The sequence below is a fragment of the Cervus canadensis genome, chromosome 22 (assembly GCF_019320065.1).
Source record: "Cervus canadensis isolate Bull #8, Minnesota chromosome 22, ASM1932006v1, whole genome shotgun sequence".
Classification (NCBI taxonomy): domain Eukaryota; kingdom Metazoa; phylum Chordata; class Mammalia; order Artiodactyla; family Cervidae; genus Cervus; species Cervus canadensis.
In genome coordinates this window covers 37,236,686-37,262,839 of record NC_057407.1, presented here as the reverse complement: position 1 = coordinate 37,262,839, position 26,154 = coordinate 37,236,686, and positions in this window count along the sequence as shown.

Below are 26,154 nucleotides of genomic sequence, written 5' to 3'. Positions count from 1 at the left end.
CCAGATTTATTGATCATCAGTTTCTCAGTGTTATCAGCACCTCCTTTTTTCCTACCTCTATATCTCAGGCTCCCTACTTTGTAACTGCTGCTTCCTGTGAATATGTCCAAAGTAAATTCCTTACATCCAAGTCCTTGACTCTAGGTGTTTGTGTGGGGTGTGGTGTGGGAAATGGAGAAATCAAATAAAACACATGCCTATTTGCTAGTGGCTTTGTGCCAGAGGCCACATATAATGTCATATAATGTTAGTAAGTCATGTGACTGGATTAATTAGAGAAGTTGTCTCAGAGGAGGTTGAATCTCAAAGTCCTGTCCTTGGATAAGTAGGTTTAAGGTAAGTGGAGTGACAGCTTAATTTTTATAATTGCCTATTCCCTCTTTAAGAATTCCCAATATATAACCAATTATACTGATGAAAAGGTGCAATACTTGAAAGGATGCAAGAATGAGTCAGTTAATTTTCTGAAACCTAAGATGACCACAAATTCAGTTTATATTTTACTGCATTATTGATTTTGGTGTAAAAAAGCACAACCACAGTGCATTCCTAAGTCTGTGCTCCATAGCACTTCTAAGCTGATGTCTTATCAACTTGTTTTTTTCTCCCTTGAGTCTCTGTTAGGGCTTTATCTTTTAAAGATGCCAGATATGATATTCATTACCTCTGAGCAGTCACCCCCTCCAAAAATGCTGAGAGGAAAACATGGCAGAAAGTGTCATGAAAATTATGTTGAAGAATCTCTCTCGTAATGATGAAAGATGCAGCAGTGAAATCCTGGCATGCATGTGGGTGGCAGAAAGGATTTATGCCTGGTGTGTCTGGGCTTATAATAACTAATGTATCAAATTGTTTGAAAACTTTTTAATTAGGAAGAGCAGCAGGATTTGTGAATGAGTCATCAGGAGAAGACCTTTCACTTTCAGTAAATGAGGACAAACTAACAATCAGCAGCAAGAGCTGCATTTATTTCTGTGCCCAGGGTGAGTGGCACTGTTCTAATGGTGATAAGGCCGAGGGTCCTGGTCTCTGTATGGGCCAAATCTGGCTGCCTGATTTCTTGGCCCTGACTGACCTGCTCACACTTTAGCAGTTATCACATGACTGTGTGGGTGTAGTACAGCATTCTACAAACTGCAAATTTAAATCTGACCTTGTCACTTGCCTGATGAAAATCATTCACTATTTTCCCACTGCAGGTAACATTATTTCTACCATGGGCCTTAAAGCTCTGTATAGGTTGACCTTTATCTCAGAGTTACATGACCATACTTAGAGAAACTCTCTCCTTTTTGCAGTGTCCAAGCTCTTGCCAAGCAGTTTCATAATGCCTAATAAGCTGTATAACACAGTATGTTATCATATTATTTTTTAAATCAGATAGTGTTTATCAAAAATATTCTAAACCTCAAATACTATATTATTATTATTGATTATATCATTAGCAGATCTGGACTCTTAGAAAGACGGTCCCTATAAAGCAATGGAATACTTAAAGGGCAAGAAGAATTTCCAAGTGAAGCAGGTACATTTGTGCATTCACTATAGTTTTCTGTATTTTTTGATCTGCTTGGATGTGGTCAGGCCTCATGAAGATTTCAAGAGGAACAATCCAGATTTGGTTTATTAGGAATGTCTGCTTTTTAAAGGTCTCATTTCCAGAGCCCAACAAACTATACTATTTAGTTTGCTCACTTACTGTCTGTTTCTTCCATGAAGACAATGTGTATTTCCCTAGAGCTAGTATAGTGCCTGATATCTAACAGTTATTCCACGCATATTTATTGATTGGGTACTAGACAAAGCAGAATGCCTGCTCGAAGTTTACTGGACTAAAAGCATCATCTTTGGTACACAGGATGGAGCCTTAGACCTTCAGGGAGGCTTATGAGTTGCATTTGAAACAATCTCAAGAGTCTCTACAAGCTTCAAATCTAAGCCTCTCAAGCATCAGTTGATGATTCTTCTGTTGGTCCTGGCTAGAAAGCTACCAACTCGGTTTGGAAATTTGTACTGACATGCTTGGGAGAGTTGTAGTATTGGTCAGAAGTATCTTGACATTTATGGACAACTCTCTGGCCATTGAATAGAGTTTTGAGATTCTCATTGGTACAGTGGTCCACAGAAGCTGGGCCACTTGAAAACTACATTTCACACTCTTGTTCAGTTTTGAAATGTACTGCTATTGCTAGAGTTATTTGTGACTGAGATCAACTATTTTGAATTGATTTTTACCAAGGTAGCACATAGTATTCTGGATAGCACATTGCAGATATTCAATAAACATTTAATGAATGAAAGAAAGGTTTGTATTTTCTATTATTAATCAGTGGATAGTTTGATGACTTTTAAGCCTTCTTTTAGTCTTCTCCCACACTGGATGAAGCTGACCCTTATAATCAGTAAGATGTTGTGGAAGTGATAGAGTGTGACTTATGAGGTTATGTCATAAAATACATCATGGCTTCCCTCTTGCTCTTTCTTGGATCTCTCACTAAGTAGTAATTCAGCTGCCATATTGGAGGATACTCAGGCAGCCTATGGAGAAGTTAATGTGGTGACACTGAGGTCTCCTGCCAACATCCATGTGTTTGAGTCATCTTAGAAATAGATCCTTCAGCCCTAGTTAAGGTTTCAGATGATTGCTGCCTTATTCAGCTTAGCTGTTGCTACATTACTAATTCACAGAAACTGTGACATAATAAATGTTTAATATTATAAGCTATTAAGTTTTTAGGTAATTTGTTATATGATAATAGAGAACAAATATACGTAGGGATCAAAGCCATGACCCAAATAAAACCTCACTAAAAACTAGGTCTTAATTATCTTGTCTTCATTCTTCACTTGTTTTTCCACTCTTATCTTGGTAACCTTACTGTGAACTACAAATGGTAATTTGGTGTCTACCATGTTATTTGCCAGTGTTTTCCTCTATCTGTTATCTATTTTTTTTTTAAATTTGGAAGTGTATCCATTTGATGGTGATTTAGCAAACCCCTTTCCTTTTTTTATTTTCCTTTGTTTCTTCAAATTGCCTCTAGTTACCGTTTCCAAAGATTTAATAATATTCACTTCTTTTATAATGATTTGACTTTTGTATATTCAATTATTTAATATATTTGTAATTTATTCTGATACATTAACCACTCTGGGTAAAACCTTCTAGGCCACCTCATTATATTTCCTCTTACATGGTACTTTGTGTTGCATGGTAGAACTGAAAATATTGTTAAAGTTATGATAGAATACATATCCTTATTTACTTTATTTTTATGATCTGATGCTTTGTTAAAGAAGAAAATTTACATTGGTCTAATATAAATTAAGCCATGCTAATTGCTACCTAATATGTTTCTAGAAATCCCTTGCCATTTAGCTGGTTCTATTAGACTTCTTATAAGTAAAAACTCCACAGGTCTGCAGCTTCATATGTCTTAGCTTATTCAGAAACTTTTAACTTACTTTCTGGCAAGTAGAATATCACCTTGACCTTCTCTCTTCCTTTGGGTTTGTGTTTGATCTACTGGCTTGAACTTGTAGAAATGTCAACAGTCAATTTTCATTTAATTAATGCCCTTATCAAAGTTGACACTCTATCACCCTCATTTATAAGTCTATTAGTAAGTTCCCCAGCAGTATTCTTAAGACAGAAAAAAAGACCACCAATTCTATTGATACTTTTCTTAAAGTTTCATTTAAGTTTAAAATAAAATATCCATTTTATCTTAGTAGAAATTTTTAGTTGTGGCAAAGTCAGCTTATAATTTCTTTGATTGGAACTTGACCCAGGAGTTCAGGAAGTCAGGTGATTGCATTTTGAATTGTTTCCAAGAAGCTACATTTGATCACAACCTGGATGGCTTCTCTTTTGAGCTTTTATTTCTACTGTATTAAACTAGATTAGCATTCATTGTTGTCTCTGCAGTGGAGATGTCTGATAAATCCTGTCATTTGTTTTCTACAAAGTCAGGCTCTTCTTTTAAACATGGTGAATCTTATATTTTTTGCTCTTTCAACTGGAAGATTTTCAGCTTAAAAAAACCCCCAAAACCTGTGGTGCTGTTATATTCCATTCTTGCCTTTTCTAGTGATATACTTTAGTCACTGAACAACATCAGCTAGTATTTTGATAATTAATGCCTTTGTCTTGAGGATGGAGAGTTGTTTCAAAGAAGTTTTATACTTTTTTCTCCTGTTATCATCTAGCATATCTTTTACTTCAATCGTTAAAGCAATGTTTTATGTCCTGTTTCATGTTATCTCACAACTGCTCTGTAACGTTTACTCCTATGTTTAAAACTTTTCAATAGTCATTTTCATTGCCTCCTTTTAGTTCTTCAGCCATTTCTGCTCTTTCCTATCACAGGGCTTTTGCACATAGTGCTTCCTGTTCTTGGAATATACTTCCTCATTCTCTTCTGTCCTTTCACCAAGTTAATGACTGCTTATTTATAAAATATAAGTGGAAGTTTCAATTGCTCAAGACTAGGTCATGTACTTTTGCTATATACTGTGAAATGATAATTATTTTTCTAACAATCATCATTCATTTATTTGTATGATTATTTAATGTTCAACTCTCCTTCTATACCTCAAATTCCATGAGGACTTCTCCTACTATACTACAAATTCCATGAACAAGTACTAACTGCATCTACTTTGGCTTAATATCATTTCCTCTACATCTAGTACCATGACTGGCACAAGGAAACACTCAAATATTTGTTGAATATATGAATGAACGGTTCCTAAATTATACAAATGACAACTGAAGCTTAGGAATATTAAATAGGTTGACTAAGGTCCTACAGCAATCAAGTATCAGAATTAGCACTTGAACTGAGCTCTTCCATTTCCTAGTTTTTGTTTTCTTTGTCTTAAACACAGTTGCTCTATCCTTCTAAGTTTCAATTCAGTTCAGTCACTCAGTCGTGTCCAACTCTTTGCGACCCCATGAACTGCAGCATGCCAAACCTCCCTGTCCATCACCAACTCCCGGAGTTTACCCAGATTCATGTCCATTGAGTCGGTGATGCCATCTAACCATCCCATCCTCTTTTATCCCCTTCTCCTCCTGCCCTCAATCTTTCCCAGCATTAGGTTCTTTTCCAATGAGTCAGTTCTTAGCATCAGGCGGCCAAAGTATTGGAGTTTCAGTTTCAACATCAGTCCTTCCAATGAACACCCAGGACTGATTTCCTTTAGGATGGACTGGTTGGATCTCCTTGCAGTCCAAGGGACTCTCAAGTCTTCTCCAACACCACAGTTCAAAAGCATCAATTCTTCGGCACTCAGCTTTCTTTATGGTCCAACTCTCACATCCGTACATGACCACTGGAAAAACCATAGCCTTGACTAGATGGACCTTTGTTGACAAAGTAATGTCTCTGCTTTTTAGTATCCTGTCTAGGTTGGTCATAACTTTCCTTCCAAGGAGTAAGCGTCTTTTAATTTCATGGCTGCAATCACCATCTGCAGTGATTTTGGAGCCCCCCAAATAAAGTCAGCCACTGTTTCCACTGTCTCCCCATCTATTTCCCATGAGGTGATGGGACCAGATGCCATGATCTTAGTTTTCTGAATGTTGAGCTTTAAGCCAACTTTTTTACTCTCCTCTTTCACTTTCATCAAGAGGCTCTTTAGTTCTTCACTTTCTGCCATTAGAGTGGTGTCATCTGCATATCTGAGGTTATTGGTATTTCTCCTGGCAATCTTATTCCAGCTTGTGCTTCTTCCAGCCCAGCATTTCTCATGATGTACTCTGCATAGAAGTTAAATAAGCAGCGTGACAATATACAGCCTTGACGTACTCCTTTCCTGATTTGGAACCGGTCTGTTGTTCCATGTCCAGTTCTAACTGTTGCTTCCTGACCTGCATACAGATTTCTCAAGAGGTAGGTCAGCTGGTCTGGTATTCCCATCTCTATTAGAATTTTCCACAGTTTAGTGTGATCCACACAGTCAAAGGCTTTGACATAGTTAATAAAGCAGAAATAGATGTTTTTCTGGAACTCTCTTGCTTTTTCAGTGATCCAGTGGATGTTGGCAATTTGATCTCTGGTTCCTCTGCCTTTTCTAAAACCAGCTTGAACATCTGGAAGTTCACAGTTCACATATTGTTGAAGCCTGGATTGGAGAACTTTGAGCATTACTTTACTAGCGTGTGAGATGAATGCAATTGTGCAGTAGTTTGAGCATTCTTTGGCATTGCCTTTCTTAGGGATTGGAATGAAAACTGACCTTTTCCACTCCTGTGGCACTGCTGAGTTTCCCAAATTTGCTGGCATATTGAGTGCAGCACTTTCACAGCATCATCTTTCAGGATTTGAAATAGCTCAACTGGAATTCCATCACCTCCACTAGCTTTGTTTGTAGTGATGCTTCCTAAGGCCCACTTGACATCACACGTCTAAGTTTACCCTTTTAATATCTTCCGTCTTAAAGTGGTTTCTTCGGTTCCTTGACAGTGGCTAGGAGAACTCAGATCTCCACGTGGGCGTGATTGCAGCCTCAAAGTAGGTGAGTGTAGATCAGCTGCCTGTTATGGGGACGGGAAAGGCAGATGGAAAAGATTCGTCTTAAAGAGCCTTTCCCTTTTACTGTGTTATAATTTCAGAGAAGTAAGCTGAGTTGTAGAAGTTATTATGAATAGACTCATCAGGTGAGGACTATAAGGTCTAAAGAGTATTACACTCAGTCTAGATATAATTACATGTTTGTAGTCCTGAATTTTCTACTCATTAACTGTGAGATTTTATGCAAGCCCCTTTACCTCTCTGTACTAAGTTTTGTCTCTAAAAATGGTGACTGAGTGAGTGAATGTATATGTGTGTGTGTGTGTGTGTGTATGTGTGTAGGTAGGGGATCATTATAGAAATATTGGCAGAAATTCTGACTGCAGGTCACAAAAAGGACTTGTTCCCTTTTCCCTCATATTCTTTGCTTAGTGAGCTAGAACGTGTTTGCTATTTGGGGACCTAAGATTGAAATGTACTCCATTATGTGACCCAGTTCTTCCAAGGGTTTGGGACTAATCCCACCTGTCTTTGAATTATAGCAGTTTTGTAGGACTCATTGCAGGCCATTTCTAATGAGGGAGGATTGAATCCTGGCATGTTTATTTCCAGTTAGCATAATAAAATGTTAAGAGGGACTTTGAGAGCCAGTAAATATAACTATTTGTTTTATAAATGAAGAAGCTGAGACTTGGAAATAGAAAATGGAGAGCCAGGACTCAAAACTGAAGACTTTGAAATTTAGATCCAGTATTCTTTTCAGTATACCAAAGAGCTTATTTTATACAACCCTTTATTTTCAACAATCTTAAAAAGATTTTAAAATTATCTGTAATATAAGTAATATTTAAATTTTGAAAAGTTAATGAAGGATTGAAGCTTCTTTTTCTATCCTCTTTTTTTGATAGAAATATTCTTTCTCTGATTGTAAAAGCAATATATGCTTATTGTAACAAAATTCAATCTATTCAGAAGTACACAAGTAGAAAATAAGAATTCTCCAATGTACCAAACCCCTAGAGACAGTCACTGTTAACTTGTTAATTTGGTTCATAATTTTTAGGCTTTTCTTTGTCTTACATTCTCTGTGTATATAAATACATTTATCTATCTATAGAAATATATTGCATATATGTACCTATGTGTAGTCTATATTTTGTTTTAAACATATCTTGTGTATATATCTTACATGTTTATACACAAATTTATATGTACATTTAAATTTTATGAATGTATATTTATATATAAAAATATATAAATTAAAAAATTAGATTGTGTTGTACATAGTATACTATATTATGGTGCTTCCTTCATATCTCAGTTGGTACAGAATCTGCCTGCAATGCAAGAGACCCTAGTTCAATCCCTGAGTTGGGAAGATCCCCTGGAGAAGGAAATGGCAATGCACTCCAGTATTCTTGCCTGGAGAATCCCATGGGCAGAGGAGCCTGGCAGGCTGCAGTCTATGGGGTCATAAGAGTCAGACATGACTTAGAGACTAAACCACCAAACCACCATACTATATTATATTATACTATACTATGCTATGTTATACTACTACCCACAGAACTATTCAAACCCTAAAGGATGATGCCATCAAGGTGTTATATTCAGTATGTCAGCAAATCTGGAAGAACCCGCAGTGGCCACAGGACTGGAAAAGGTCCAGTCTCATCCCATTTCCCAAGAAGGGTAATGCTAAAGAATGTGCTAACCTTCAAATAATCACAATCATCTCCCATGCTAGTAAGGTTCTGCTTAAAATCTTACATGTTAGGGCTTCAACATTATGTGAACCAAGAACTTCCAGATGTCCAGGCTGGGTTTCGAAAAGGAAGAGGAAGCAGGGTTCAAGTTACCAACATTCACTGGATCATAGAGAAAAGTATGGAATTCTAGAAAAACATCTACCTCTGTTTCATCAACTATGGTGAGAGCTGGACCTTAAAGAAGGCAGAATGCCAAAGAATTGATGCCTTCAAACTGTGGTGCTAGAGAAGACTCCTGAAAGTCCTTGGACTGCAAGGAGATCAAACCAGTCAATCTTAAGGGAAATCAACCCTGAATACTTGTTGGAAGGACTGATGTTGAAACTAAAGCTACAGGATTTTGGTTATATGATGTGAACAGCTGACGCATTGGAAAAGTCCCTGATGCTGGGAAAGATTGAGGGCAGAAAGAGAAGAAGGCATCAGAGGCTGAGATGGCTGGATGGTATCACTGATACAATGGACATGAACTTGGGCAAACTTTGGGAGATGGTGAAGGACAAGGAGGCCTGGCGTGCTGCAGTCCATGGGGTGGCAAAGAATTGGACATGACTGGGTGACTGAACAACAACAATGCGTACTACTTGCATCCTAGTTTTCTGAGCATTATCTGGACATCTTGTTATTCCATCTAATTTATTCCTTTTTGGCTGGCTAATAGTTCATTTTGTGACTGTACTTTATTTTTTTAATTAATTAATTAATTAATTTTAATTGGAGGCTAATTACTTTACAATATTGTGGTTGTTTTTGCCATACATTGACATGAATCAGCCACGGGTGTACATGTGTCCCCCATCCCAAACCCCCTCGCACCTCCCTCCCATCCCAAAGCCCCTCCCACTTCTCTCCCCATCCCATCCCTCTGGATTGTCCCAGTGCACTGGCTCTGAGTGCCCTGTTTCATGCATCAAACTTGGACTGGTGATCTATTTCACACTTGGTAATATACATGTTTCAATGCTAGTCTCTCAAATCATCCCACCCTCGCCTTCTTCCACAGAGTCCAAAAGTCTGTTCTTAATCTCTGTGTCTCTTCTGCTATTTCACATATAGGGTCATCATTACCACCTTTCTAAATTCCATATATATGCATTAATATACTGCTGTATTGGTGTTTTTCTTTCTGACTTACTTCACTCTTTATAATAGGCTCCAGTTTCTTCCACCTCATTAGAACTGATTCAAATGTGTTCTTTTTAATAGCTGAGTAATATTCCATTGTGTATATGTACCACAGCTTTCTTATCCATTCATCTACTGATGGACATCTAGGTTGCTTCCATGTCCTGGCTATTATAAACAGTGTTGCAGTGAACATTGGGGTGCACGTGTCTCTTTCAATTCTGGTTTCCTCCGTGTGTATGCCCAGCAGTGGGATTGCTGGGTCATATGGCAGTTCTATTTCCAGTTTCTTAAGGAATTTCCACACTGTTCTCCATAGTGGCTATACTAGTTTGCATTCCCACCAACAGTGTAAGAGGGTTCCCTTTTCTCCACACTCTCTCCAGTATTTACTGTTTATAGACTTTTTGATAGCAGCCATTCTGACCAGCATGAGATGGTACCTCATTGTGGTTTTGATTTGCATTTCTCTGATAATGAGTGATGTCGAGCATCTTTTCATGTGTTTGTTAGTCATCTCTCTGTCTTCTTTGGAGAAATGTCTGTTTAGTTCTTTGGCCCATTTTTTGATTGGGTTGTTTGTTTTCTGGAATTGAGCTGCAGGAGTTGCTTGTATATTTTTGAGATTAATTCTTTGTCAGTTGCTTCATTTGCTGTTATTTTCTCCTATTCTGAAGGCTGTCATTTCACCTTGCTTATAGTTTCCTTCTTTGTGCAAAAGCTTTTAAGTTTAATTAGGTCCCATTTGTTTATTTTTGCTTTTATTTCCATTACTCTGGGAGGTGGATCATAGAGGATCTTGCTGTGATTTATGTGTGACTGTACTTTAATCTCTCCTGATGGATTATATATAATATTTCCAGTCTTTCACTATTTTAGAGAATACTGCAGTAACATCCTTCTGCATGCACCTTTGCATATTTGTCTGTTTCTTCATGATAAATTTCTAGAAACCACAGTTCACATTAGTCATATTATTCAGACACAAACTTGTGTAAGTAAAGCAATATAGTTAGATAATTCCTGTAGATGGAAAGGAGGGAGATTTTAGATTGTGTGTGGTTTTGGATACAAGGTCATTAAACACATGAACTTTTCCTTGGTCAAGCTCTGTAATTTTGTAATCACAGTTTTGTAGAATTAGCTCAGTGCACTGCATTCCAGTTCAGTGAATCCCTTCCAGTTGCTCTGTAAATAGTTGCTTCACTTGGCTTGAGTTCACTGTAAATGGATCTAATCAGGTTAAAGATGCCTAGAGTTTAGGTTATGCCTCCCAGCCCACAATAGTTATTTTCCCTTCAGCTATTTAATGAAACTATCAGGTATGGGGAGGGACTACCATTTATGTGTCAACCTGTGGGGCAAAGAGGAAAAATACTACTTTCCTGCTGAGAAATTGTTTGTGAGGAAACAAGCTGATGATGTCAAGCTGAATCTCTGAACTGGTTAGCTTCTCGCCCAAGGGGATCATTAGGAAGACAAGAGCCCTCTATGGCTTGGGTTGTCTATTCCCTTTATTTATTTATTTATTTTTTTAAATTTATTTATTTATTTTTTCAGTGGGTTTTGTCATACATTGACATGAATCAGCAATAGATTTACACGTATTCCCCATCCCGATCCCCCCTCCCCCCTCCCTCTCTACCCGATTCCTCTGCCATATGACCCAGCAATCCCACTCCTGGGCATACACACTGAGGAAACCAGATCTGAAAGAGACACGTGCACCCCAATGTTCATCGCAGCACTGTTTATAATAGCCAGGACATGGAAGCAACCTAGATGCCCATCAGCAGATGAATGGATAAAGAAGCTGTGGTACATATACACCATGGAATATTACTCAGCTGTTAAAAAGAATTCATTTGAACCAGTTCTAATGAGATGGATGAAACTGGAGCCCATTATACAGAGTGAAGTATGTCTATTCCCTTTAGTTGCTTGAACTTTGCTCTCTCTGCATCACCTCTGATTAGCCAGTGCTTTCAGAAGGCAATAGTAGCTTCTCCACACTCAAGCCCTAATTCAACCAGTGTGGTCATGCCTAAATTGGAGGATTATTTCTTCATCAGCATAAATTTAGAAACTCAGGGAATATGAGAGGCAGGAGAGCCATCAGAAGTCATCTGGTAGGATGGCCTCTTGCCTCTGGAATTCCTCTAGCAACAGCTCTGAGAGGTTATCATCTTTGAGTGGCTCTTGTTGGTCTTCAGACTAAAGCTTATGTTCCTAGTCTAGTGGTTAAATCCTTTGTGAATGAGATATAGATAACCTTTCTATCCATATTTCCTAGCTCCCCAAACATGCCCTGTAGTCCAGTCAATCTTCAACTTCTCTCTGTGTTGGATTATGCCATTTTCTCTGTCTATTAATGCCATTCTCTGCCTTAAATGTCATCACTTCATTGATATCTTTTTTTTTTTTGAACTATTGTGACATTTTGACTATACATTTTTGGTGACTCTAATCATTTTCAATTCTATATTGTAATTTTCTATGTCTATCTTATATCTCCTACTGGAATCTAAATTCTTTAAGAGTAAGATTGATATGACTATAACTATTGTTTGTGTTCTCCCAATATCCAGGACATTGTCTATTATTCAATAAATGCTTATTATGGAGGTGGATACATAGACTAACCCAGTCTTCAGCTGTATCAGTTCAGTTCAGTTCAGTCGCTCAGTCGTGTCCGACTCTTTGCGACCCCATGAACCGCAGCACGGCAGGCCTCCCTGTCCATCACCAACTCCCGGAGTTTACCCAAACCCACGTCCATCGAGTCAGTGATGCCATCCAACCATCTCATCCTCTGTCGTCCCCTTCTCCTCCTGCCCTCAATCTTTCCTGGCATCAGGGTCTTTTCAAATGAGTCAGCTCTTCACATCAGGCAGCCAAAATATTGGAGTTTCAGCTTCAACATCAGTCCTAACAATGAACACCCAGGACTGATCTCCTTTAGGATGGACTGGTTGGATCTCCTTGCAGTCCAAGGGACTCTCAAGAATCTTCTCCAACACCACAGTTCAAAAGCATCAATTCTTCGGCGCTCAGCTTTCTTTCTAGTCCAACTCTCACATCCGTACATGACCACTGGAAAAACCACAGCCTTGACTAAGACGGACCTTTGTTGGCAAAGTGATGTCTCTGCTTTTTAATATGCTGTCTAGGTTGGTCACATATACACATACATATTTAAATCTCCCCTTTCTATTTCTGCAACCTCCAAATAGTTATTAAGAAGTACTACCCTCCCTTGATATGTATTAGCTATAGTGAAGGTATTATGGTAACCAGGGCAAATAGTCAGACAGTACACATATCAGTCCTGGGGAGAAACTTAACAAAGTCATGAAGTAGATGTGTGTTTTTTCTCTCTATTCATCTGATTCTGGGGTTGCACACAGTAATCTGGCATAACTGGAAGTCATCTTCTGGGGGGTAAGGAGAGCCCCATCCTTGAGCTTTGGGGCCTTTACGCTGAGTTTTTAAGGAAATATCAACTCATCTTTGCTACAGTTGGGAGGCAGCCATAATACAATAGCATTATGAGCTGGCCCCAGCTACTTGCTTTTACTCAGTGTTTATTTTTGAGGGTAGAAGCATCAGCCCCTATCCTCAAGTGACTAGCAGGCTAGAGTCCAGGCCTTGTGGTTGCAGCTGTATGATCTAGCAAGCTATTGGCAGGATTTGCCATAGCAACATTTAGCCTGGGAAAGCTGGCATGATTGGGGTACTGGGGTCTAAGACTTGCTTTCATCGACCAGAATTAACTGACTTAAGCAATGGGCCATTGATGAGTTTCATGGAATTTCTCAGAAAGCTAACTTCTTTCCTGGGAGGCCTGCCCTCTAGGAATAAGTCTTGGGCATGCTAAGACTCTGTCTCGAGGAAAATTGTAGAAGTGCAGTAAAGAGAGACAGGTAGGTAGCTGGAGATTTGGTAATTGAGCCAAAATTCAACACCCCGGGGCCTCCTATCCCATCCCTCCAGTCTTACACATTCAGAGTCCAGGTTTGAATGCACATATTTTTATTTCATATCTACTGTTCTTTGCAACATCCTTTAGCTCTTTGTATGTTTTTATGCAAAATGGTTGTAGAACCTCTGGGTGTTGGGTATAGTATTTGTAAAAAAATATTTATTTTTAACTGGAGGATAATTGCTTTACAATATTGTGTTGGTTTCCGCCATACATCAACAAGAATGGGTGTAGTTTTATGAAAGGATTATTCTTTTCAGCAACAGTAGCTTTGCCTAAATAATTCCAAAATAAAGGTAAGATTTACTCTAGGCTCAAGAAGTTGACCTGCCCTCTTTGTTGGCTGTGAGAGAATCTTGAAGACATATGGACACTTTATTCATTTTATTCCATGTTAGAACTTCAATTTTATCACCTCTTTCAGTTTTCTGTTAGATGAATCAATTCTTGTCTTAAATTATGAATTAAAAATTTAAATGTTTCAGGCTGCACATCTTAGGGATTTTCAGTTTTATTTCCCTTGTTGTTTGGTGTTTTACTTCCTGACATTTTTGGATAATCACTCATAAATTTGCCAAATTGTTTGTTGGGAGAATAACTATGTTCAGCCCTCCCTATCTGCAGGTTCTGGATCAAATTCTACCAGCAGTTGGTTGAATCTATGGATGTGTCCAAGATATGGAGGGCCAACTAGTCTACATCATTTTACACAAGGGACTTGAGTATGCACAGATTTAGGTATTGTAGGGGTCCTGGAATCCTCAGGGGATACTGAAGAAAGAATTCTCTTATCAATTGTCAGTAGAGAGTTGCAAAATTGAATCCAAACTAAACTACACATTGGATGATATTCCTGAAACTGAAATATTTATGTCTTTTAAACATGTGTAATTGTGGAGGGAGGTACTGAAGCCATGCTTTTGGTTTAAACAATATTTTTTATCCATAAAGAATAAAAGAATCTCCCTGAGTCTCTGAGATTACTTTGGCCAGTTTACAGACACAGACTTACAAGGCAAAACTACCTTGGGAATACAATCTAAGAAAAATCACCTTTGTTGACAGTATTCTTTTTGCTTTGAATTTCTTTTCCTGTGATTATTGCCTGCTAAAATATTACTATCACTCTTCTCATCATCTCTACTACTAAATATATATATAATTAGTAGCTAGCAAGCACTTATGGGCCATTCATGGTGCCAAGTGATGTACATGCACACTCCCCTTTGTTTGTTGGTTTATTTTCCATTGCCTATTCTGTGCTGGCATTGTGGATCAGCAAATAAGAAAGATGTGGTCTTAGCGCTCATGGTGCTTACATTCTATTAGGGGAGATAATAAAAATCAAGTAAACTGTAAGATAATGTCAGAGAGTAGTAAGTGGCATGAGAAATATGAAATAAGGTAATGTGATAGAGAGTGACTGGGAGTGTGTGTGAGGGAGGCAACTTTCAGAGAGAGTTACCTCAGAAAGCCTTTCTAAAGAGAGGAGAAGGAGCCAGCTGTGTGGAGAGCTAGTGGAGAGAATTTCAAGGCAAAGGCCTAAGGCAGGAGTGAACTATAACGACAACCCCCTGAAGTCACTACATTTTTCTGGGTGACCTGGTGAAGGAGTTTATCTGAGCCCCTATTTCCTTATCTTGTGAAGATAGAATTTTGAGCTCATTCATAATACTTTCCTTGAGTGATTACTATGTGCCAGATACTCTTTAGACTTGGGCTATATTGCTGTCCTCATAGAGCTCACGTTCAAGGTTAGGTAATGTAAGTGCCTTGAAGACAATGAAAATAGAGCAAGGAGACTGAGAGTGAGGAGACTGAGAGATGGGTTTTTAGGAGAGTCAGGGAGAGCCTCTCTCTGGAAGTGACACTTGAGTAGAAACTGTGATGAAAAGGAGAGAGGCAGCCTACGTGGCTGTTGGGGAGTAGGGTGCGAGTGTTTCTTGGGAAAGAACAAGCATCAACGGCTGTAAGGTTGGGAGTGAAAATGAAAGTCACTCAGTTGTGTCCAACTCTGCAACCTCATGGATTGTAGTCCATGGAATTTTCCAGGCCAGAATACTGGAGTGGGTAACTGTTCTCCCCTTCAGGGGATCTTCCCAACCCAGGGATCTAACACAGGTCTCCTGCACTGCAGGCGGATTCTTTACCAGTTGAGCCACTAGGAAAACCCAAGAATACTGGAGTGGGTAGCCTATCCCTTCTCCAGTGGATCTTCCCAATCCAGGAATTGAACCAGGATCTCCTGCATTACAGGCAGATTCTTTACCATCTGAGCTACCAGGGAAGGTTGAAAAGAGCTTGGAATATTCCAGGAAGGGGGGTGTGTGTGGTAAGACTTATGTCAGAAAGAAAAGAAAGAACCAGATTATGGAGGATGAGGTCATTCTCATTGTACTGAAAAGCCTCTTCAGGGTTTGGAGCAGGGACATTTGGGGAACAGTATTACGTACAATAGTGTTGGGAGAATTGAGAGATAAGGCCTAGCACAGTGCATGGTACATAGTTAGTGCTCAAAGACCTCTTGTCTCCATCTTTATCTCCTACTCTTCAGTGCCTCCTTCCCTATTCCTTCCCTTCCTCCCTCCTTTGTATCCTGTACTGTTCAAATACATCTCAGGAGAGGATGCTTTAATTTGCTGTTACCTGTTTCCTTGTCATCTTCTTGCTACACTATAAGTTCCTTGAGGACAAAAAAGGCACCTCTTGCTTCTTTGTAAATGCTGTATCACCAAAGTGCCTCAAAAATTGGTGGAATGCAACAAAATGTATTGAACAGGCATTCTAAAGTTCAGCTCCAGGGGAATGGCCTTGATGCTTGGGAATTAAGATGTATATTTGGACTGGCAGGACTTTCTTGTTTGCACTGTAGAGTCCTGGGTTTGGTCACAGCAAAAACACCAGTTTTGCTGCAGCAGTACTGTACTGTTGTTCATGAAACAGGTTGCAAGTAGTTTGGAGCTAGGTCCCAATTCCAGTGGGGCTTGGGCAATCATTTAATCTTTGTGAAGTCCAGTTTTCTTATCTGTACAACTGAGATGGTAATCCGTAAGATTATCGGGGGGTTGAATGAGATCATGTGTATAAAATGTTAAGTACAGTAGCACAGTAGACAGCTCCAAGTGATCAATAAATATTATCTAGTATTGAAGGTTCTGTCCTGATTTCCTGCCCTTTCCCCAAAACAATTCCAGAGTTAGCCCAGAAGCTGTGGAGAAGGGGAGGAGCTTATCCCTCTTTTGTGGAAATGGTACATTTTACCTCCTTAGTATAATGAGCTTGTTGCAGGGCAGAAAGTCAAGTAACTTAGTGCTTGCTCCTCCTGTTTGGCCTTATCTTCCTATTTGTGCCAGTTTTACCTTAGCTTTTTGAGCATGAAGAACTTGTTTTATTTATCCTGATGGCAAAGAGAAAGTAACTTGCCTAAATGCACACCTCTAACCAGGGGCAGAGCTAGGCTTTGAATAAAGGTCTGGCTCATTCAGGAGCTCAGGAAATGGAAGAAAACAAGCTCTCCTATGGGGCAGGAAGTAGAATCTGGGGACTCTACCACTGACCTTGTCATCTGGGGGAAGTGTGTATACCCCTCTCTCAGAAGGATTGACCACCTTCCTGGTTCCCATTTCAGTGCCTTTTCCCTTGACTTTCTCCCACTTAATTTTCCACACGTAGCAGTCGAAGGTTTAGTAATAGCCTCTGACTCTGTACTGCATTTTTATACCTAAGGGATGATGCACATGCCCCAGGGTCTTACAGCTGACCTGGTTCTGTCAGATGACCTTTGTGCTGAAAGAGTTCTGTGATTATTCCTAGGCACCAATCTCTATCAATACTTGATAAAGCCACTTAACATTGCAAAGTAGTCACTGGAGTGTGTTTAGTTCAGCCGGGGAGATAACCTTACGTTTCAGAATCCTTTGCTCTCCTTTGAGTCCTTTCATATACACCCCTCCCTCAGCTTTCGCTTTTTTCTTTCATCAGCTCCCTTCTGCTTGTAGTCCCATCTGTCCTTCCTTTTGTTGGTTTTGTCTCCAGTGGGAACAGGAAGATAGGAAAACATACATCTGAAAAACAGGTTTGTTGTCTGGGAGAGATTAGAGGATCATTTATTCCTTTTCTTGTCCTTTCCTTAACAGCATGATCAAATCTTGGTTCTTTGCTGATAACTTTTCCAGACTGCCAATTAAAAGGTTGGATAATGAGCATTTAGTGTTCTGGTGATTAAGCCCTCCCCCACCTCACAGGTCAGTGCCACCTGAATTAATTGGCACCTTCTCAGCTGGAGTTCAGTTCTCACGCGTCTTAGGCTACAAAGAATGGCATTCAGAGAGCTCTATAATCCATCATCATGTAGTTTTCCCAGCCCTTCCTCCCTCTAACTATACCACTCATCTCTTGATGGAGTGATTTACCCTCTGTCACTCTCACGCTGTGTGATTTGCATCCCCATGCACTCTTGTTCCTTTTCCCCTCTGCTGGAATGGGGTGGCTGTGGCCATAGAATCAGGAAACAGTCTGCACTGAAATCATTGCTGCCAGCTCTGCGGTGCTCGTTGCAGAGTTTAACTTGAGCTTTGTACTTCAGCTTTCTCACCTGTAAGAAGCGATCATAATAGCTAACCACCTCACTGGATAGTTGTGAAGATGAAATAAGATAGCATAAAGGGTTTAGCAGAGTACATGGCCCTTAGTAAATGCTCATGAACTATTAGCTCTGTAATTTCCCACTTAAACCTATTGAAATCTCACTGCTTTTTTAAGGACCCCCACTGAAAATACACTTTTCCTTCCTATATAAGAAGTTTTTTTTTTTTTTTTTAACTACCTTCTAGTTCAAGGTGACCTCATTCTTCTAGCGTTTTTATTTTGTGACTTGTGTTAGAATCATCTAGTTGATCTGAGATTATGTTAGAAGTCCTGACTACAGGTGAAACGCCTTTGGAGATAGAGACCTGAGCTTCTAGCACAGAGCCAAAGCGTATCACTATAGAATGGAATTTTCTGTCCCTGAGTTACGGGAGTTTTATTCTGTTGATGTTGGGCTCTTAAATATTCTGTTGATTTAATGAGTGGTCATTACTCACGATGCCAAGATACTGGTGTCCTGGATGTGTTGCTTCCAAGAGTTTAGTCAGTGTACACTGCTAAGGCTGCCACATGGTGTCTGGTTTAAATTAAGGGCTGGGCTAAGTGCTGGTAAGCCATGTTTGGATCACTAAGGTAATTTGCTTTTGGCATACTAAAATGCAGGATGTTTTGAAAAACCTTTAGGGTAAATCACAATATCATCTATGTGCATCTGCAGTTAAGGTCTATAAAGAGAAGTTTGGTTTCTGATTTATAGTAGCAATATTATCAGACTTTTTTAGCTACAAGAAATTTCACGTATGTTTTACTTAACAAATACTCATAATTAGGTCAGAAATCAGAAAAGTGTGCTTCTATTTGCATAGAATGACATTAATTCTGCATTCTCTCCGAACAAGGTTGAGAGGATTAATCACTTATTCATGCAAAACCTACTCACATGAATCATTTATTTATCTTGTTCTGCTAGTTTTGCAGAGCTCATTTTTACATGCCTCAGGTTGCAGATAAAGTGATAACTCAGAAGGTGATTTGCCTTTACAATAAAGACATGATGGTCATGTAAACAGGATGTTTCCTATAGGAAATCAATGGGTAACCATGGAAATGACTCTACAATGGGAAATTCTGTTTCCTTATGAACAATCATCAGAAAGATCAATTGTAAGATGAAAGGGATTTGCCAGGGCCCGTACCTTTCACAAAGGCTCTCAGTCTATGAAAAGAGAAAACATGCACACCATTGCTTGTTAGGAATTATCTTAAGCTATGATTAAGAATGAACATCATTTTTACATTCTAAAGTTTGGTCCTGAATTTCTTGAGTACTCTTCTTAGAGGTCTAGTAAGAAACTTACATGTAATGATAAGAAGAACAGTCCCGAGTACAGGATGCTTGAATTCTTGACCCAGCCTAACTTCAAGCAGCAGTGAGATCTTTGACAAGATTTTTGGACCTCAGTTTCTTCATCTGCATAATGAGTGGGTGGGACTAGCTCAGGGGTGGCAAGAATGTTGCCTGTGTTCTATCATCTCACTCTCCCTTCCTTGGAAGATATTGCTAGTCAGTTATGGCACTCTTTCTCTCTAAGCCTAGACAGGGTCTCAGAATCCTTATTAATACATTTCTTCTGGCAGATGCCTCCTACATGTCAGATTTGTTTGTCATGCAGAAGACAAACATTTGCCTCTGTTTGACTTTTAGGCTTTGACATCAGTCCTGATATTATGAGAATTTGAAAACTAGCTACAAGTATAGGATATCTGTTAGACTTGAACACAGAATCCAAATAACAGCAATTAGAAGTAGAAATTATATTATCTGTATTAAGCCAAAGCAATCATTGGATCTCAGTAATGAATCAAATATTTATTTAAATGAAAATGGTACTTTGAAATCACTGATTAAAGTGAGATGGTATTTGTATCACTTGGAGCAGCTGTCTACTTTTATTATCAGCTCAGAGATACGATTCAAATGGCAAATTTATTTGCTATTTATATTCCTACTCCTTTGTCAACAGTAGAGGGCAGCACTGTTATTTTCAAGTGTCTTCTTGGGGAGCCATTTGTGTATAGAGAGCTGCTTAGTACACAGTGGATCCATAGATATGGGCTGTGTTGGATTGCAGTGGAAGAGTACATTCACATGTCAAAAGAGCCATCTTAATCATATCTCCTAGATTCGAACTGCCCTTTTTAGGCTTTCAGAAGTTACCGTTACCATCCTTGCATTTACATATTTTAGCATTTCATACTGATTCTTTTTATTGTAGCCTCGCTGTTGTTTTTTCCTCCTCTCTGTTGCTTGTCTTACCTGAGAGGCAGTGTTGTTTAGGCCAGAAGAACATAGCTTTCAACTTCTGGAGGTGTAGACTTGATTCCTGGCTCTCCCCTGCTAAATCTGTGACTCTGAGCCTCTCAGGTTGATTGGGCTGAGACTGGGACCGGGGTTCTCCATCGTATACAGAACCTTCCCTTCCGTCTCACAGGGTTGTTGTGAACATCAAATATAATCAGTACCTGTGAAAGCAGTCTTAAATATAGGTTTTAAAAATAATCATTAATCTCTCACATGCTATCATCATTAATATGAATCTAGCTTTTAATTTGGATTGTAACTTGAATTATAAACAAGTTTTAGAATTTCTCTCTGAATTATAGGATGGTACCTGTACGTGGGTTGTCTTGGCAGCACAGCATACTGACCCATCCCGGGCACGCAGGGAGCAGGAGGGCAGGAACTGGTGTAACTCTAAGGGCTGAACCCTGAGAGGGTGTGCTGAGGATGCACAGTGTCACTATGCGTGTTTACTTTATCCTGAGTAAAGGCTAATATTCATATCTCAGACCTATCACACCTAACATCTCTTTCCAAGGCACACATGGTAATACCCACTTTACTTTCAAAGATAATCTGTAAACAGTAATATCTAGCTGCACATATCATTTCACACAGAGAAATTAATATAATACCCTAATTAAATGTAAAGGACTAGCAAATGTAATTTGAAATAAAATAATATATATTTCAGTATGTAATTGCATGGGCCTGGTTGTACTGAAAGACATAATGAAGCAGTCACATGTTTGTAACCACATGGAGAACAGAAACCACAAACGCAAATGAATAAACTTCTTACTTGTGACTCATCTACCAAGAATGTCATTGCATTATAGGTGAAGTGATTTTTGCAGCAACAGACAATTCTTGGTAAAGGTCCTAGCTAGATGGTATAGTCTCCATTTCATTTACAAGCTAGAATGTAAATGAAAATTTGTTAGCTTTTAGGGCTTGTTGCAAAATATACTTTGAGGTTATATGTAAAACAAAGTTAGCATCTAGCCTCAGATAGTATCAATGAAGTTTTCCCCCTGCATGAATGTTCACAGAGACACGCTACAACTAATCCTTGTGTGAGGCTGTCCAGTATGTTGTGAGATGTCTATTTTCAATGGCCCCCACATTTCTAAATGCTCGTAAAAGCAGGGTGATGATGTGAGAGAAGGCAGCTTCTACTGTGACAACCAAATACATCATCAGCAGTTTCTAAACACCCCATCGGAGGCAGAACCATTACATCTGAGAATCATCTAGCAGCTTGGGCACACCAAGAGCAAAAGAAGCCCAGCCCCTAAGGAGATGTAAAGAAGGTTAGAAGCCAGCCCTGAAGTGGACCAGTGCACCATTCTGCAATGGCTGGGCAGAACGCCAGTGCCTGCTCCAAGAAGGCTAGGGTTCCAGCAAGAGTTTTGGTAGAGAACAGGAAGCCCAGACAGAGGTCCAGTTGAATGGATTAATCTGGTGGGGTGGAGTGGGGTTGAGGGGTAGGGTGCAGTTCAACAGACATGCAGCCGCCCTGGGCCCACAAATTACTGAAGCCCAGCATAATGGCTGCAGGATTAATTCCAGGCTCACCTGTTTTCAGGGCTGAGCATGGGGGTCTTGATCAGCCTTGGTTCACAGTTACTCAGGTACCCCATAGGGCTGGGGTCACAGACAAAAGGCATGTGGAGTCTTCCCTGAAAACCTCTAGAGAAAGCAGGGAGTGTTTCCTAGAAACATTAGAAGAAAGTTGCACTTCAAATTGTAAAATAGTGATCTACTACATAGGAGTAATCTCTAACATGTATAAAGGCATTTCATAGTTATACATTTATCTTAAAGCATTCATGCCTCATCTTACCCAGTGGTTTAATATTGTCCTGGACCATTTATTATTAGCCACCTAGATGGGTTCACTCACATTGAGATGGTAGGAGCTTCACATATTATTTTCCAGGGGCACTGGTGTTGAGAAGAAAAGACCAGTGTTTATTGTAGTGGATTGAGTTGAGTTTCCATATTGTCTATGTTTTAGAGTCACTTGGAGAGATTTAAAAATATATATAGATGCCCAGGGCCCTCCTCAGGGTATTTAGATTCAGAAGATTTGATTATAGGATATGCATTTTTTAAAAAATCCCACAGTGATCCTTTCAGCAATAGAGGCTAAGAACAACTTTCATTTTTTTTTTTTGGCCAAATATGTTTTTTTATTAGTAGATTTTAAATAATTTCAAACCAGAGACTTCACAATTTTAAAGCAAATTAAGTTTTAGTGATATCCTTCATATTTTGTCTTTTAGAAGTCTGGTATGATGTAACAAAAATAATATATACAGTCTCTTAAGTACACTCCTATTGTAATAAAGAACAAGGGATTAGAATTTTTAGGAGTAATTTTGTAGGCTTTGGGACTTCCCTTGTTGTTGTTTAGTTGCTAAGTCGAGTCCAACTCTTCAGGTTCCTCTGTTCATGAGCTTCTCCAGGCAAGAATACTGGAGTGGATTGCCATTTCCTTCTCCATGGAAGAACAAGTTTCTTAATGCATAGATTATTTTTTCCATATTAGAATATAAGCATCTTCAACTAGAAATTCAGTTAGCACACTCAGTAACACCTAAGTGCTAATGACAGAGTTCTTAGTAAATATTTATTGAATGTTTAATTAATGTATTGCATTGTGGCTCATGTATGTGCAAGTGTGTGTGTATGTATGCAGTGTTGGAAATTTAGATCTGATCCTAATCTTCCTTCCCCTCTGTCTTCCTTCCTTCCTCCCTTCCTCCCTCCCTCCCTTCTCCCCTTCCTCCCTCCGTCCTCCTAGTCACCTGCCTGTCTATCTATCTATAGATATCTCAAACTGAACTGTGTGCCCCTACTCTAAATTCGTATGTTGAAGACTTAACCTCCAGTGTGACTGTATTTACATATAGCTTCTTTGAGGAGGTGGTTAAGGTTGAATGAAATAATAAGGGTGAGGCCCTAATCCCACGGGACTGGTGTCTTTATAAGAAGAGGAAAAGACACAGGAGTGAGCACAGAGGAAAGGCCATGTGGGACATAGTGAGAAGGTAGCCACCTGCAAGCCAGGGAGAGTAGCCTCACAAGACACCAACCCTTTGACACCTTCATCTTAAACTTCCAGTCTCCAAAACTGTGAGAAAACAAACTTCTGTTTCTTAGGCCTCCCAGTCTGTAAAGTCTGAGCAGATTAGCATGCTATCTGTTATCTACCTGTCACTCCTCTCTTACTGGTGTGTGGCATTTTACCTGGCAGGTAGTAGCTTCTTTCCCATTAACTCAAAGACATCCCAGGAATGACCAAGTTTTTGAAATTATTATTAATAGCAATTCCAGGCACTACTGTTTCTGCTGTTACATTGCAAAGAGAAGAGGGTTATGTAAAAGGTTGGACATCCTGGGTCTTTTTCCATTTTGAGCAGCAAAGCAGTTTAATAACACAACTGCTGACATCAGGTGCTGCTAATGAGATGTTTCTTTAACCACAGGACTGAGTAGCTTGAGCAGGTCAAAGGAGAGGCAATGTCTGTGGGCATTTTGGCACATAATAAAGTTTAATAAAATCTTCACTTTTAGGAGTGGCGGCTGTGCTTCACTCTAATTCATGAGAATAACACATTGAGACAAGGAGGCTGAGAAGATGAGGTTTTGTGCAGCATTAATTTTCATTTACTATCTGATTGCATTTTTTGTCAATAGCCTCATTTCCTCTCATTTTCACACTTAGCAAAGAGTTTAACACCTTTATAATGATTACATGCCCTGTGATGAAAGAAAAACCAGATAGTCATTTTCTCCCCCTTACACTTGTGTTTAACATGTCTAAATTATACATGAAGATCTACCTTTGCCAGCGACCCTTTATGGGTTCTAAGGATCTAACAAGATCTGAGTTTATGACTCTGTCTAGGCAGAGTTTTAAATCAATGCCAAAGCAGTTGCATGTGAAAAATCTTTGGATAACAGTTAGGACTTCATTTGAATGGAAATGTTTCCCTGGGGGTTTCAAATCTGAAAATTATTCTTCCCCTTATGAGCTATAAATGTGCCTACTTCCCTTGAGGACTTGTCTTATGCATGTTTTTTCTCTATCACCCTTAGCACCTAGATTTTCATCTAAAAAGCCATTCATTCTTTCACATCTATCAAACGTACAATTATCTAAAGTTCTGCTGTCTTTGAGACCTTCACCAGACTTGTTAAGAAGATGGACATATATGTATACAAATAAATAAAATGCTCTTTAGCAAGAGGTCTAGAGATCGGAACATACAGAAAGGAATAATAAACTCTCCTCAGAGTTTGCAGAAGTGGTAGTGTTCAAGATCTGCCAGGAAGGACAGCGGGGCATAGGTATGGAGGTAGAGAGGAAGGCCTTTCCTGACAGTGAGCCTGGCTTGAATAAAAGCAAGTGGGACATGGTCATGCCCTTTAGAAGGCCTATGGAAGGTAGAAATAACTTACACGACACAGCTGATGTTTTATCTTATTAGGTTTGTGTATAAGCAAAGACTGTCTTGCTCATGATGTGGAATGTTCATGCTTCATTTTTGCTGTTTCTCACACATGCCATTCACACCCATGCCTTTTTTCTCATGGTTTCTTCTGCCTGGAAAAACTCCTACCCATCCTTTGGGGCTTAACCCCTGTGTAAAAACTTCCCTGGGCTTCCCAGGTAGCTCAGGGCTAAAAAAAAATCTGCCTGCCAATGCAGGAGATACAGGTTCGATCCCTTGTTTGAGAAGATCCCCTAGTGGAGGAAATGGCAACCCACTCCAGTTTTCTTGTTTGGGAAATCCCACGGACAGAGGAGCCTGGTGGGCTACAGTTCGTGGGGTCACAAAAGAGCTGGACGTGACTTCATAACCAAATGACTACAAAAACTTCTTCCCTCTTTCTCTGTAGAATGTATTGCTCTCTCTTCCCTGTTCACTTTGCTGATTTTGCTGTGCAGTTCATTGTTTATGTTGAGTTTTCCTTGCTGGATTATGAGTTTTTCATGTGCTAAGACTATGTACTGTTTTCTTTTTGTAGACTTACTATCTGTTATACTGCCTTGCAAACATCGTGCTTAAAAAATGTACAATGGATACGTGCATGTGTGCTAAGTTGCTCCAGTCATGTCCGACAATGGATATAGGAATGACAACTAATGCTCCAAGCAGAATCGTTGTTAGAGGCAGAGCAGCTTGGTGCAGTGGGAAGAGGTTTGATGAGAATACTGGAAACTGAAATCTAACTTCATGTTGCTTCTTGGTGCTAATCAGTTGTTTGCCAAAAGGTCCACCTTTTACCCTTCTGGGGCTTCCTTTATAGAGCAATATCTTATCAGCTTAAAGCCAGCAGAATGAAACAGTCTCTTGAGGTTCCTTCTAACAGTTGTGATTTTAAAATATATCTGATGAGTTGATCTTGTATTTACTCACATTTTCTTCATTTTCTTTTGAAGTGGCAGGAGATTTTTATTATTTGTCTACTTAGCTGCTCTTATCAATAATACATGAAGGGGTTTTTATCTTTAGGTATTAATGAGGGAAGCTGAAATCCTGACTTTATGCTCTGAATAGTCATAGAGTCAGAAGGAATGTCTTTAATTCATTTCAAGTTAATTTTTGTGAGTGGTATAAGATAAAGGTCCGATTTCATTTTTTTTAACATGTGAATATCCAATTATCTCAGTATCATTTATCAAAGAGACTATCTTTTCTCCATTGAATATTCTTGCTCCTTGTCAAATATTAGTAGGCTATATATTTGTAGACTAATCTCTTGTGTTCCATAGGTCTATTTTGGCTCTTTTTATGCCAGAACCATACTGTTTTTATT